Consider the following 13,456-nt stretch of genomic DNA (forward strand, 5'->3'; position numbering starts at 1 on the left):
GTCGCTTTTGGACGTTAAACCCCATAAACCAGAGTTAATTATAAAAGCTGTTCAGTACTTTTGTAATCATGCGGTAATGTAACGCTATCCCATACACTACTGCCCTCATTGTGGTAGAAGGCCACAGTGACATAATCAGTGATGATGACGCTGGGTTATTGGTTCGAACGATGTGCAAGCAGCTCTGAAGACCAAATCACGACCATATCCTAAGTGTACTTTGTCAAGAACAGAGACCAAATGATAGTTCGTGAACATAGCGCGTGGAAACCCACGGCGTCCCTGCAACGGCAGCTGGCCAGATAAAAAAAGGACCGAAAAACTACTTTCACCTTCTGCAGTCGCGTCGGCGAAAGTCTCAAAATACCAATACTTATTTACTTCTACGCCTGCAAGCACCGCATTTACTATGGCTTCCTGTTGCCTCCACCGACTACGCCGAAATGCGGTTGACGACGAAACGGTCGACGTGGCTTTCTAGGGTAAGGGTTTCGTCGCATCTGTGAGCGACTCACAGCACAGCTAGTCATCCAGAAGGCCGCGAGCACCCAAAAGAAATAGCATCATATTTTTCTGCGCACCGGCATCAATAATACACTAATGTAGATCTCCTCAGTTCGCGAAAACAGGCAGCACCAATACCGCGAAAGTAGACCGAGAAAATACCCGAGGATGTAGCCTGCGCCTGCCAAAAACGAAAAAAAAAACAGCCATTAGAAGGAAGCCAAAAATATGTCACTTTTGACTCCTTTCCCTCTTTCTATGGCGTCCCTAATTGTTCGGGGTCCCAGATTCAGACGGGGCAGAAAAAATTTGCTCGTGTCTTCCGCCGAGTAGTCTAAAAAGCCTAGCCTTTGAAAATGCTCATCGAACCCAACTGGTACAAAAAAAAAGTGGTATGTGCTCCAAATCGCACTGCATTTCTCTCCTTTATCTGCAGCACCCCGCTTTTTGTAATTCAATGCTGCGATCCTGTTAATCAACCGTTATGCTGTGCGCGCTAGGCGTTGGTTTACTCACCCTCCAAAAGAGCAGCAGACCTTCTTTCCCTATTAAGGCGCAAGCCTTTAATGCCTCATCGTTGTAAGCAGGAGTTGTCGACAGAAATGCCACGCTTTTCAGTTGGTCGAAACGGTCGTGACGTCTCAGTGCGCGAATTTCAAACGGGGCCAATTGTACTTTGGCTACTAACCATGCAACCAATTAAAGGGATCGTATAGTGATGCTCCAAGAAAGTTTGACTAAGTTTAGTTAATTGCTTACTCAACTAATTAGTCGAATTAATCTTTCTAGTCAGACCACATAAATAAATAAAACCGAGTAAGAAATTGGCCGAGCTTGGGAATCGAACCCCGGTCTCCGGAGTGCGAGTCGAGCACGCTACCACTGCGCCATGCCAGCTCGATGGTTTGGAATGAACAAAGGTGCGTCTAGTGAATGCGGTGTCTTCGTTCACTCCCATCTTCCTCCCTTCCCGTTACAGCGAGGTTTAGGTGTCCACCGAGATATGAGATACAGATACATTTCATTTCCTCAAAAACCAATTTACCAACGAGTAAGTCGTATTTGTCCGCGTTTCAGATTGGTCCAAATTATCGTGACGTCACCGCGCGCTAATTTTGACGGGTGTCCACCGAAATATGTGAGACAGTTACTGCGCAACTTCCTTTCCTCCAATACAATTTTCGACTAGTGTCTACTGAGATATGTGAGACAGTTAATGCGTAATTTCCTTTCCTCAAATACAATTTTCATTTTCTTCATTACGGCCCGTCTTTCTTCTTTCACTCACACTTCCTTCCTTCCTGTGCGGTGCGGCTCAGGTGTCCACCGAGATCACAGAGAATTACAGTCCCATTTCCTTTCCTCAAAAAGCGTTGCGTTGAAAGGGCAACGCATCGCGCCGAACGGGTGGCGGCGTTCCTTCGACTCCGTGGCAGCGCTACAACACGCTGTCGCGTTCCACTCCTAAAGGCGAAGCTTAAGCGTCATTAATTGGCAGTTAATTAATGCACCAACAAAATGTGCAGTGAACAATTGCGTAGCAGAATGCAACTCTCAGGCTTTCGCCTTTCACCACTTTAGCCGCTAAACTTCCTCGTAATTTTTTTCAGCTGCAAGTACGGACGGACGGACGGACGGGCGGACGGACGGACGGACGGACGGACGGATGGACGGACGGACGGATGGACGGACGGACGGATGGACGGACGGACGGACGGACGGACGGATGGATGGATGGATGGATGGATGGATGGATGGATGGATGGATGGATGGATGGATGGATGGATGGATGGATGGATGGATGGACGGACGGATGGACGGATGGACGGATGGACGGATGGACGGATGGACGGATGGACGGATGGACGGACGGACGGACGGACGGACGGACGGAAGATAAGAGCGTTCCCTTTAAAACGATGGGGTGGCAGTTGCCACCATGCTCAAATTTTTTCTTTATTTTTATGAACTGTGCTCTAAATTGTTATTAAAATTCACCATTTTCTTCCAATGTGTTTTCCTACACTTCTAACCTTATGTCACCACTCTGCTTTTGAGCCACTAATCTTCCAACCGCTTTTTGCTAACTTCCACCGCAAATTTATTTACATGACCTTTGTTACTTTTAAACCCTAGGGCCTCAGGAAGAGTGACTGTGCCTGCATCGGCATCCGGGTGGATCCCATCGTATCTGAGTATGAGGTTTTCAATTCTTTCTACAGACTTACCCCACGCAGCACATGTGTCATTTTCGTCGTTAAATTTATTTTTGTAGCAGCGCGTTTTAAGACATCCTGACCTAGTTTCAAAGAGTAGGTCACTGCCTCTTGAGTTATCCTTGAACAATTCCTTGCTGATCTGCTTTTTCCAGTATCGATATAGTTCTACACTGTGCTTCTTTTCAATTGAATTAATGCAATTTTTACCTTCTGCGTTTTTAACCTGTAATTTAAAACTCTTTCTTTCTCCGTCCACCTATCCGCCATTCTTACTGCTTAGTTTCCTAGTTCTCTTCCGCCATTGTGAGTCAACGCTATTTCTTTATAAGTATTTAAATACCTTAGCTGCCCACCTGTTATCGTTCAATTTCCTCAGGCGTTCTTCATATAGTATTCTACTCTGAGCTTCCCGTGCTTCGAACGCTGCCCAGCCCATATCCCTTTGTACTGCCTCGTTTGTGATTTGCTGTGGGCACCTAGTGCCGATCTTCCAATAGATCTCTTATTTACCTCTAATATCGACTGAACTTCTGTTCTTAAGCACAAAACCGCATTGCCGAAAGTAAGCTCCGGCACCATTATTCCTTTCTAAATACCTCTGAGTACTTCGTATTTGTTGCACCCCCGTAATGCGCTATGTTTCATTATCTCGGCATCTCTTCGCCCTTTCTCCTTAAGAGACGGTTCGTGCTTTTCCGTGCATATCTGTCCTTTTTTTTTCGCTATACTCTTAGATGTTTGTATTAGGCCACTCTATATATTTCATGGAGTTGCATTGTAAGTACCTGATCATTTGGGTCATTGAAAATCAGCATACCTGACCGAGTTGCGCTAAAACTGAAACCTAGAGCCTTTCTTTCGTATCCACAACAGTTAACAAGAGTTTGCGAATATTCCTGGCTACCTGCAAAGAGCAAAATGTCGTCTGCATACAATAATCCTGGGAGCCGTTGCTCAACGACCTTTCCGCCGAATCTCTACGACAGATTATAACCTAGATTGCTTTCTTGTAGACTTCTTTCTATATTTATCATATAAAGCATGAACAGCAGCGGTGATAGAGGACAGCCTTGCATTAATCCTTTGTGTACCTCCAGAGTTGTACTTTTTATGCCTTGCCATGTAATTTCAACTTTATTATCTCGGTATATGTCCTTACCCCATGACCAATACCTTCATATGTTAATATGTTGCACAGGAGTTCCCTGTTCACACTGTCGTAGGCATCGCTTATGTCGAGGAAGGCTAAATGCGGACGTCTGTTTTCCGCCTTATCTATCTCTAGGTACTGGGTAAGCATGAACATGCTCTCATCTAAGCACCTACCCCTTTTGAACCCGTTCTAAAGTTCTCCGAGCATCTTATTTCTTTCTGCTCATGACTTCATTTTTAATTTCAGCACCTGCATTGCCAGCTTGTATATAACAGATGTTATCGTAATCGGTCGGAAGGATTTTATGTTCATCTTATCTCCTTTCTGCTTAAAAATGAAATTCATTTTACTTTGTCTCCAGCAGTGCAGAATTCGCTCATTTGTTATGACTGTATTCAATGTTTTTATCAGCGTTTCCTTCCTTCTTCGGCTAAGTTCATTTATCAGCTTGACTGAAATTTCTTCTATCCCTGCGGATGTGTATTTTGGAATACTTCCTTCGACCTTTTTCCAGTTAAGGCTAGCCAGTTCTAAGCTGTTCTCTATTGTGCTGTCCTGTGTTTCTTCGTCATTTCGGGAGATTACCCTATCGTCGTTCCTAAATGACTCAGCTATAACCGATGTAATGCAGATAACAGCGTCGTCTCCCTCTAAACACTTTCTTTCTGCATCTTGAGTTTGTTCCGGCTTTCTTTGATTAGTTTTATCCAGCGAGCTTATATGGTTCCAGAATTTTCTTGCCCGCCCCTTAGTTGCATCGGGAACTTCAGCCAGCCAGTGATCAGAGGACTGCTTTATTTTAGACTGGACGAGGACATGTACTTGTTTTTTCTTATGTCAGTATGATTCCCATTTTTGGCCTATTTCCACTTCAGGTAACTGCGCCTTCTTTGCTTCTCTGTGATCCATTGAAGCCACCCGTCGCTGTTGGATCCCCTCCTTAATTTCCATATTCTACCAGCTTCATGGCTTCCTCTTTCCTCTCCAGTGGTTTATTCCTTTAACTTGTTTCATTTTTGTACAGATGAGTAGTTCTAACTGATTATAATGCCACTTTTCCAAGGGGCGTTTCTCTATTGTTTCCTCTATATCAGCTGCTGTTAGCGGGATTTGTTCGCCGTTTAATTTTGCGTTATCTTTTTTATTTATGTGCATTTTTCTTTTGATCACTGCTGACAGCTGTAGTCTTGTTGAGGATTTGCGGGGTCGCTGCGGAGCACGAGAGCAAGACGACCAGCGTGGCAGGCTTCTAGTTCCGAACAGCCCGTGCAGGGCGTGCGCCCCGATCACGCGCTGTCCATCTTTATTTTTCTCTAGCGCGCGCTGGTAACGCCGATCTCAGCGCCTGCGCTTTATAGCGTCGCCGGGCGCTATAGGGCCCCCCGCCTAGACGGAACGGCGAAATGTACGCGCCGACGGGGCACAGATGGAGGTCATGCGATGGAGGGTCTGGTAAGTTCATGTCAGGGGCCGGGAAGAGCTGTCGGGTGTAGTGCACGAGCTCAGGTGGACGAGCCTGGCTGCTGCGCAATGGGCGAATGATGCAAGGTGCCGAGCTGACAATGGACATGGGGGCAGGGGAGGCCATGGTCGGGCCGTCACCGACTGCAGTGCTGCCCGCGGACACAAGTGTCGTTGGTGTTGGAACATTGCAGCTGATGTCGATGGGGATCCGACGCGCCGTGTACGCGGTCACAAGCACAGGAGCGGCCGAAACGTCTCCATGAACTGACAGCAGCTGTGGTGTGACCGTCGACACAACGGTGACAGCTGGGACGATGCGGTAGGAAGTTGCTGGGCTCAATGCCAGGTGCTTGGGCGAAGCGGGAGTGACAGTCCGGAGCGACTGGCCAGTGCTGATGCGCGTGTGGGCATGGTTGGCTGTAGGTGGCTGCCAGAAGGTTGTGGCAGTGACAGGCCGTGGAGCTGAGACTGTTACATCAGGCGGCTGGCTGACAGCAACAGACACAGCTGGTGGATGGACAGTTGCTGCACTACTCAGTGTGGGTACCTCTACCATTCGTTGCTGAAGGTTGCTCAAGTCAGGCACCAAAGCAGACGCTTGCTGCGACAGTGTCGAGCTGCCAGGGTCAGACTCTGAGAAGTGGTTGACAGTACTAAGGGCTTGGGGTGGGGCTTCATGGGCAGGCGGTGTGGCCGCCGGGGTAGTGGGGCTGGTATGTGGCATACGCTGCGGTGGCGGCAATCTCACTTCGCCTTTTGCATGATCGCTCAGGTCAGTGACTGACGGCTTTGACGGAATGAGCGATGAGGCGGCAGGTGAGCTTTCGGCTGGCAGCGATGCTACGCAGTAGGTTACAGAAGTTGGCGGAGTGGGGCACTCGTCGAGGAAGAGCTCGACTGACGGCAACACTATTGGAGATGCGAGAAGTTGCTCACCGGGATGTGCCGAAGACGCTGGATCGTCCTTATTGGAGGCGGTATGGCCGGAGGAGCAGAACAGGGTGGCGCGAGGCGCATCTGTCGCTGAGTTCGCTGACGTGGCGAGCCGCGGTGGGCCAGGCACCTCACCGAGCTGCTGAGGAAATGACTGCGGACTTGGGGCCATGGAGTCGTCGCACAGTGCTGCTAGCGTGTCCGGAGTAGCAGGATGTGCTGTCGGAAGCGATGCGGCAGCGTCTGGTGCGGTCGGTGCTAAAGAAGCTGGGCCGGAGACGCTGGACTGGAGTGGCGGCGAGGCGGCGAGGGGCTGCTGAGGCGGGCCGGGCTCTGATGAAGGCTGCGTGGGCGCGAGTGAGGCCGGTGCAGAGCCAGAGGCTGGCGGCGGCGAAAACGGGTCCGCTGCGTCGTAGAGCGGCGGCGGAACATAGTAGGCGCCGAAGTCAGCCAAGACGGCCGCACGCAGCTCATCGTATGGCCGAAAGCCGAAGGCAGAGTAGGTGAGCCGACGCAGGAGGTCGGGCGGGAGGATGTCGCAAAGGACTGCGTGTTTAAACGGCTGGATGGTAATGCCGTTCAGGTACATCGCAGCCTCCAGTTGGGCGAACCACCCGCCGACGCCTGCAGGCCGGAACGCTGGGAGCGGCGGGTCGAAACTTGGGTTCTGCCAGTACGCCATGCTAGGACGCCGCTGGGATAGGAGGCACGGTTCGCCGGGTCACCACTGTTGAAGATTTTGCGGGGTCGCTGCGGAGCACCAGAGCAAGACGACCAGCGTGGCAGGCTTCTAGTTCCGAACAGCCCGTGCAGGGCGTGCGCCCCGAGCACGCGCTGTCCATCTTTATTTTTCTCTAGCGCGCGCTGGTAACGCCGATCTCAGCGCCTGCGCTTTATAGCGTCGCCGGGCGCTATAGTCTAATATGTTTATTATCACTTCCTAGGCTGTACTTCTTCTCTTCGTCTATTTTCATTATTGCGAGTTTGCTACAGATGCCCTGCGACAGTAGGCAGTAGTGAATGGTAGTCTGCCTGTTACGGAATCCCCACGTGATTTTTCCCTCACATTTAGTTCCTGTTTACAATAGCTTGGTTGTGCTGCTCACAGAAGTCTAGCACTAGCTTCCCGTTACAATCTGTGTACCCATCCAGATCATCGATGTGGCCATTCATGTCACCCAGCGGAATAATATAGGCACCATCTACAAAGTGCTTTATATCATCATTGGGACACTTAACTAGATCCTTGTTTTCTTGCCTGCATTTCTCTCCTGTCCCTAAATAAACTGCCCCTAGCCATGTCCTTTTAGCCCCTAGCCATGTCCTTTTAGACATGCTCTTTGCAAGTTGATTTTGTTCTTTGCCAATTTGTTCGTTGATGTATCAGCCTACCTACTCCTCCCTTCTTCTCCGTTGTTGTTCTTTTGTACCCGACCCAGACATAGCCATCGATTAACGGTGGATCTCCTAGGTCCCTGATATGTGTCTCGCATAGCGCGTAGACACCTAATTCTTCATTCTTTGACTGCTGTTCTATTTTTAGCCACTTCGCTCTCTTTCTACCTCCTTACATGTTTATGTAACTTATCATTGTCTTAAATTTATTTTTAGTAGCTTTCCTCCTGGTCCTCCTAGTGTCAATTTTGTCGGGCTCAGCCGCCGTTGTTACACTCTCTACTTCGCTTCTACCTACCTCTACGCCCTGAGTCGCCATGGACCCCCTAAAGAAGTACTACCCGGCCTGCCAGGCGCCAACCGATCTCTGCTCCTACCCTTCTACTAAAATGAACGCCGTCTCGTGTAAAGCCTCTACCAAAGCCTGGTCTATGCACCTCCCTGCTTATGTCTGCCACTTCAAAGCTTTCTGCAGGCTTAACTTCCTTATCTCTCAATTAAGAGTCACCACGTCCTTGGCAACCTCTCCGTTCCGTCCTTGCACCTCCGGCACAGTGCACACCAAGATCTGCGGTTGCTGTGCTATCGCCCTTATATCGTCAACTCCCTCAACTAATCTTTCCCCTACTTGTGCGGCGTCACCATTCAGGACATCAGTTAACCCTGCCGCTACCACTACCAAATTACGCCCTGCAACATTCTCAGAAAGTTCTATTTTTTGTTTCTCTCAGTACCGCGGCCATTGCCTTCCCTGAGAATACCCCGACTACTAACCGCCTATCACCCTTTACACGCTCCATTATAGCTCCTTTGCACCTCCTAATGTTTAAGTCACCAGATATAAGCAATAGGGTAGTCTATCGTTCATCCCTGACTTCCGAATTCAGCTGCCTTATATCAGTGACCGACACCTCATTCTTCGGGTTTATCTTGTTTTCCTTCCCTACATCGCCCCCACACTTCCTAGCTGTCACCTGTGCGTAGCTTTTTCTGTCTGCACCTGCCCGACTTGCTTTCTTATCGCTGGCCACGCCAGTACAGGACCCATCCGTGTATCTGGCACTCGAAAGTCCGGCACTGTGGCTTTCAATGGCTGTGTCAGCCATTTTTTCTGCCAAAGGACGAAACTGGTCTTGAAGTTTGCGCTTCTCTGACCTCTCTACCTGTAGCTCTCTTTCTAGAGCATCCATGCGTAACGCTAGTTTTGTGTTCGCCTGGTCAGCCCTGTCTAGACGTGCACTTAATACACAACATTTGCACATAAAATTCGAGCCTTGGGCCTCCTTTACCGATTCGAACCGCGTTTCCTTCATATTCACCGACGCCTCGCACTCCTTGCATTTAACCTTCAGTTGCTTGACCATCATAGGTGCACAACTATTGCTACCAGAAAATGCTAGAACATAAAAAAAAAACACTTGTAAACACGTGCTCAAATAAAAGTCTGCCTACCGCAAATGCCGATCACCTGGAAATGGAATAACTACCTTTCTAAAATAGTTAATTCACAAATGAGCGCTGAAACTCTATAGCTACCGGCCAAAATATTCCAAGCCGTTACAGGTCACTGGCCTAAATTCTGCTGCACTTCCCCTACCTAGCTTAAAAGTAAATACACCTCACTTTCCAAATTAAAAAAAAAACAATATTTCACGCAGTCACGTCGCTGTCACCGTCGTCAGTCGGTCTGGTCCCGGTCACCCCGCGTAATCCCAAGCCTGGACATTCAACAACAAGCGTCATCTGTTGGCCGCCACTCGCTAACCCCGCGTAACTTAAAAGGGAGATCTTAAACTTCTCATTCTGAGAAAACTAAAGAGTCTCAAGAGATTTCGCGTGAACATTGCGATTTTCAGGCAGGCTGTTCCTCCTCGCTTGAAAATGTAACCTATTAAATGCTTCCTGTGCTCACACCGTCTATTTCCGACAGCCGTCGAAAAACAACTTGATCTACCGAAAATTCGAAATTCCCGCGGTGATTTTGAGTACTAATAGCCACGCGTCACGCGGTAGCAGCCGTGTAAACTAGAAGTGTTTCTCCAGTTTTACTCGGCTTGTGCAATAATGAACTATAGAAAGCGCTGCCGAAAGCCAGGAAAATGCTATTATACCCTCGCAGTATCTTCATATTTATGTTCTCTTGAAATGCTCTGCCGTGATCTCCAGCGAGAAGTACGCGGTGCTCTTTCGTATCACATTCACGCTTATACATGTGATCGCGCTAAATCAGGAAAGCAGAAGGCTAATAAGGCCAGTGGTTTAAGCTCTTTGCTTTTCCTGTTTCTGTACTTTTGATGATACATTCGAAGTGTTGTTGCCTTTGTGCCGGCTGCGATGCCGCAACGGTGAGCGACACGGTCTCCTCCACACGTACATGTGGGGGTGAGGCCGCGGATCCTACAATTACCGCTGACGTCGGTTGTGACGATCAAGCGAACTATGGAGTGGAAAAGTGGGCGCAACCTTTTTTGTGCATTGCCGAGCTAGGCTCTCCAAAATCGGCAAGACCTCCATGCCGTATGGGGTCAAAAAACAAGTTTAAGTAGAGAAGTCTGACGTTCGGGTTTTTCCGGTGATGGGTTTTCGATGTTGTCGTGTGGCCCCGCGGTCACTCCTATACATAAGAAGAAAAGAGCAACCAAGAATTGCGTCCTTTTAATTTGCGACAGATTTTCGAAAATACAGATAACTTACCCTTTTATGTGCAAATTTCTTAGGGACAGCATACTATCGTCGCTTATTGGGCACATTCTTATTAATGCGTTAACGTTAGAAGGGTCTGTGCCCGCGGAAATGGCGATCGCCGTCATACGTGGCCGCATGATCACGTGGTCGAATATAACGAACCTAAGTATGCCACCTCAGATGTAACGAACTTTTGTTTGTTGCCCTCGGATATAACAAACATAAGTTGGCCACCTCGGATATAACGAACTTTTGTGTGTTAATCTCGGATATAACGTACCTAAGTATGCCACCACTAGAAAAAGAGCAATTAGTGTGTGTGTGTGTTACCGAAAGAAGCGATATACTGTGTTTTAAAAAGGCATATAAAGGCATATGAACAGAACATGCTAACGCATTCAACTGACCTAGCGACGATCGCCTTTGAGCTTTTTGCTTTAAATTTAAGTGTTTAATTGCAGCACGTGTTAATTAGCAAGCTGGTTAAATAACAGTGAATAGCAAAGTGTTAAACTATTACAGTTAGGCTTCTCATTTACGGAGGGGTTTGTAACCAACCATAAGTATTATGCGTACCAGGTATTAGATTTTTGAAAATTCCATTGTCGTCACCGCCGCCGCTGAAGGAATTTCGGTGCCTCGCACGAATGAAACTGAAGGAAGGGTATTTTTGCAGGCCCTACGCATCGGTGGTGTAGTGTCTGCGTCACGTTTACGAAGTGTCAGCACGCCTCCTTGCCGGTTCTCCGGGCGCGCTCATTTGCTTTTCATTTACTCTTTTCTTTTCTCCGAAGGTTATCTGGCATGCATGGTGGGGCGTGAGTAGGAGCTGGGAGGGGGGGGGGGGGGGGAGCCGTGCAAAGTCAGCTTTTCAGTAACGCGCAGGGCCGGCTGGCAGGAAGTTCGCGATGGGCCAAGAGAACCAGGAGGGGGAAAAGTTAAGATGTTTTGTAGGCACGATGCCTGTTCGGTATTACTCTTCATAACCATGAAATAAATGATCGAAATGCAGCGGTGAGAGCTTCAAATATAAGCGAGGGGTCCGTATGCGGCTCGGTAGATATTAGAGACATTTTAGAACAGGGAGACACTATTGATCAGGGGCCTGAGGGCATAGCGGGGCACCGTCGCACATGCGCAAAAAAATAACGCACCTCATGCGAATGCACACTGGCGCTTCGCTATATTTAGGGTCATCCTATTCTAAAAGTCGCTATTTCTGGGGTCCTGTCACACGTGACGTCACTCCAGCGCATTAGGGCAGAGCTTTCTTCGGCCGTTTTTTGGGCCTTACGCCGGTTATGCGAAACAACTATGGCAACGGCATATTACCGATCCAGCACCGTTATGTAAGCATCTTGTAACTTTTTCTACTTATTTCTTCTATTATATTAAGTAAGGGCCCTAAAGCACGGCCGTCACAGGGATGGGGAGGGGCACATTCTGATCACTAACACATAATAGACAGAAACTAAGACAAGAAATGAAGAGTATCTTAAAGGGGCCCTGAGCCGTTAATTAAGCACGTGGTCTTTATTCTTTCAGGACAAAACGAGGAGCGTTGTCGGGCCGGAACGCCCAAAGGGGTCGGTGAAATGGTAATATTTGAAATTTTAATGTTCTCCTGAAATGCTCGGTTGGAGCCGATAATGCCGCAGCGCAGCGGCGATATTCGGCAGCGGAGATGGGGTGGCACCCAGATTGGGCCCTGCCTTTTCTATTGGCTGGGCGCCTAGTTTGAACTTGTTCCTTGATACTGAAGAAATGGATCCCAAATACTATGTCTCTGAGTGCTGTAAGCTTTTCGCATATGCCACAAAAACTGAAAAGAAGCAGTGAGAGCGAACGAAATAGAGTAACGAATAAATAAAATAATAGAATACAAAGCGGATGAGAATGACGCTAGGGGTGGCACTCTCTATTTCACTTTAATATCTCATACAGGCGAGCGCTTTTGTTCATGCCACGCAAAGAAGTCATGGGGAAAAAAGAGAAAAGCCGATCGAAGTACCTTGGCCGGAATGATACGAGAAAAGCCGGACAGAAGACAGGAGTGCGAGGTTAGGGGGGTGGGGGAATCGTTTTCGCTTTCCAATCCTACCAACATAAATATCACTAGGTAACTAACTAATCACCCCTGCATTGCCTACGCCGCGCAGGGACGATGACATCAAAATGCGCAACTGTGCATGTACAAAGCGCGGTTTTAATTGGTAGCGCCGTGGTAGCGCCCAGTCTCTGCACTAGGCGAGTGCAGTAGGTGAGTATGACACATTTTTTGTGAACTTTTTAGTTTGAATGCTCTAAGTGGAATATCTTTAGTTTGCACTATTCTATTTCAATAATTCTTTTTGCACTGGTCTCTGGTAGGCATGAGCAATCCATTTAATCAGATTAATCGGCCCTGAGCTAAGTATAGAGCACACAGAAATAGTGCCCGGAGAAAAAAAAAAGGTAATCTGTACAGAGCACTGCAAGCACTCAACTGTTATGGTCTTTTTATTTACGTCTTTGAGCCAGCCACCGGAAAGTCACTTCTGCCGTCAGAGCAGGAGTCCCAAAATTGCGTTCATGCAACTAGCACGCCTAACCATAATTTTTGATTGATAGGTACCAACTTCGTTATCAAAACGACAAGCTCAGAGCACACTTTGCTATGTCACTAATGTAATTCCAGTTTTTGATGAGCCAGTATAAGTTGTTAGGAACTTATTCAACCACTGAGGAGCTGGATAGAGGCAAAGCCCATGGCGAAACGGCACTTCTAAGCTTACACTAGAAATATAACCCTAAATTTTAACTGATAACATGGTTTGGTTTATTGGTTTATTAGCTGGATAGAGGCAAAGCGCATGGCCAGCACGGCACTTCTAAGATTACACCAGAAAAATAACCCTAAATTTAAACTGGTAACATGGTTTGGTTTATTTGTTTATTAGGGTTTAACGTTCCAAAGCGACTCAGGCTATGAGAGACGCCGCAGGGAAGGGCTCCGGAAATTTTGTCCGACTGGGGTTTTTTAACGTGCGCTGAAATCGCGCAGTTCACGGGCCTCTAGAATTTCGCCTCCATCGAAATTCGGCCGCCGCGGCCGGGATCGAA

General features: G+C 48.0%; 1 long non-coding RNA gene across 6 annotated transcripts in view; it reads left to right on the top strand.

Annotated features, from left to right (window-relative positions):
* The window catches only part of LOC149353708 (uncharacterized), a 163,702-nt gene that overhangs the window by 3,382 nt on the left and 146,864 nt on the right, over window positions 1-13,456 (top strand). For 3 of the 6 annotated variants that reach the window (XR_016291031.1, XR_016291033.1, XR_016291034.1), the window contains exon 1: window positions 2,324-2,700. The exons of 2 other annotated variants lie outside the window; for them this stretch is intronic. This is a non-coding gene — a long non-coding RNA (uncharacterized LOC149353708). Of the gene's footprint in view, window positions 1-2,114; window positions 2,701-13,456 lie in introns of those variants that run through there. One more of the 6 variants, XR_016291035.1, reaches the window with a different exon arrangement.

The sequence above is a fragment of the Amblyomma mixtum genome, chromosome 3 (assembly GCF_055824585.1).
Source record: "Amblyomma mixtum isolate Tamu chromosome 3, ASM5582458v1, whole genome shotgun sequence".
Classification (NCBI taxonomy): Eukaryota; Metazoa; Arthropoda; class Arachnida; order Ixodida; family Ixodidae; genus Amblyomma; species Amblyomma mixtum.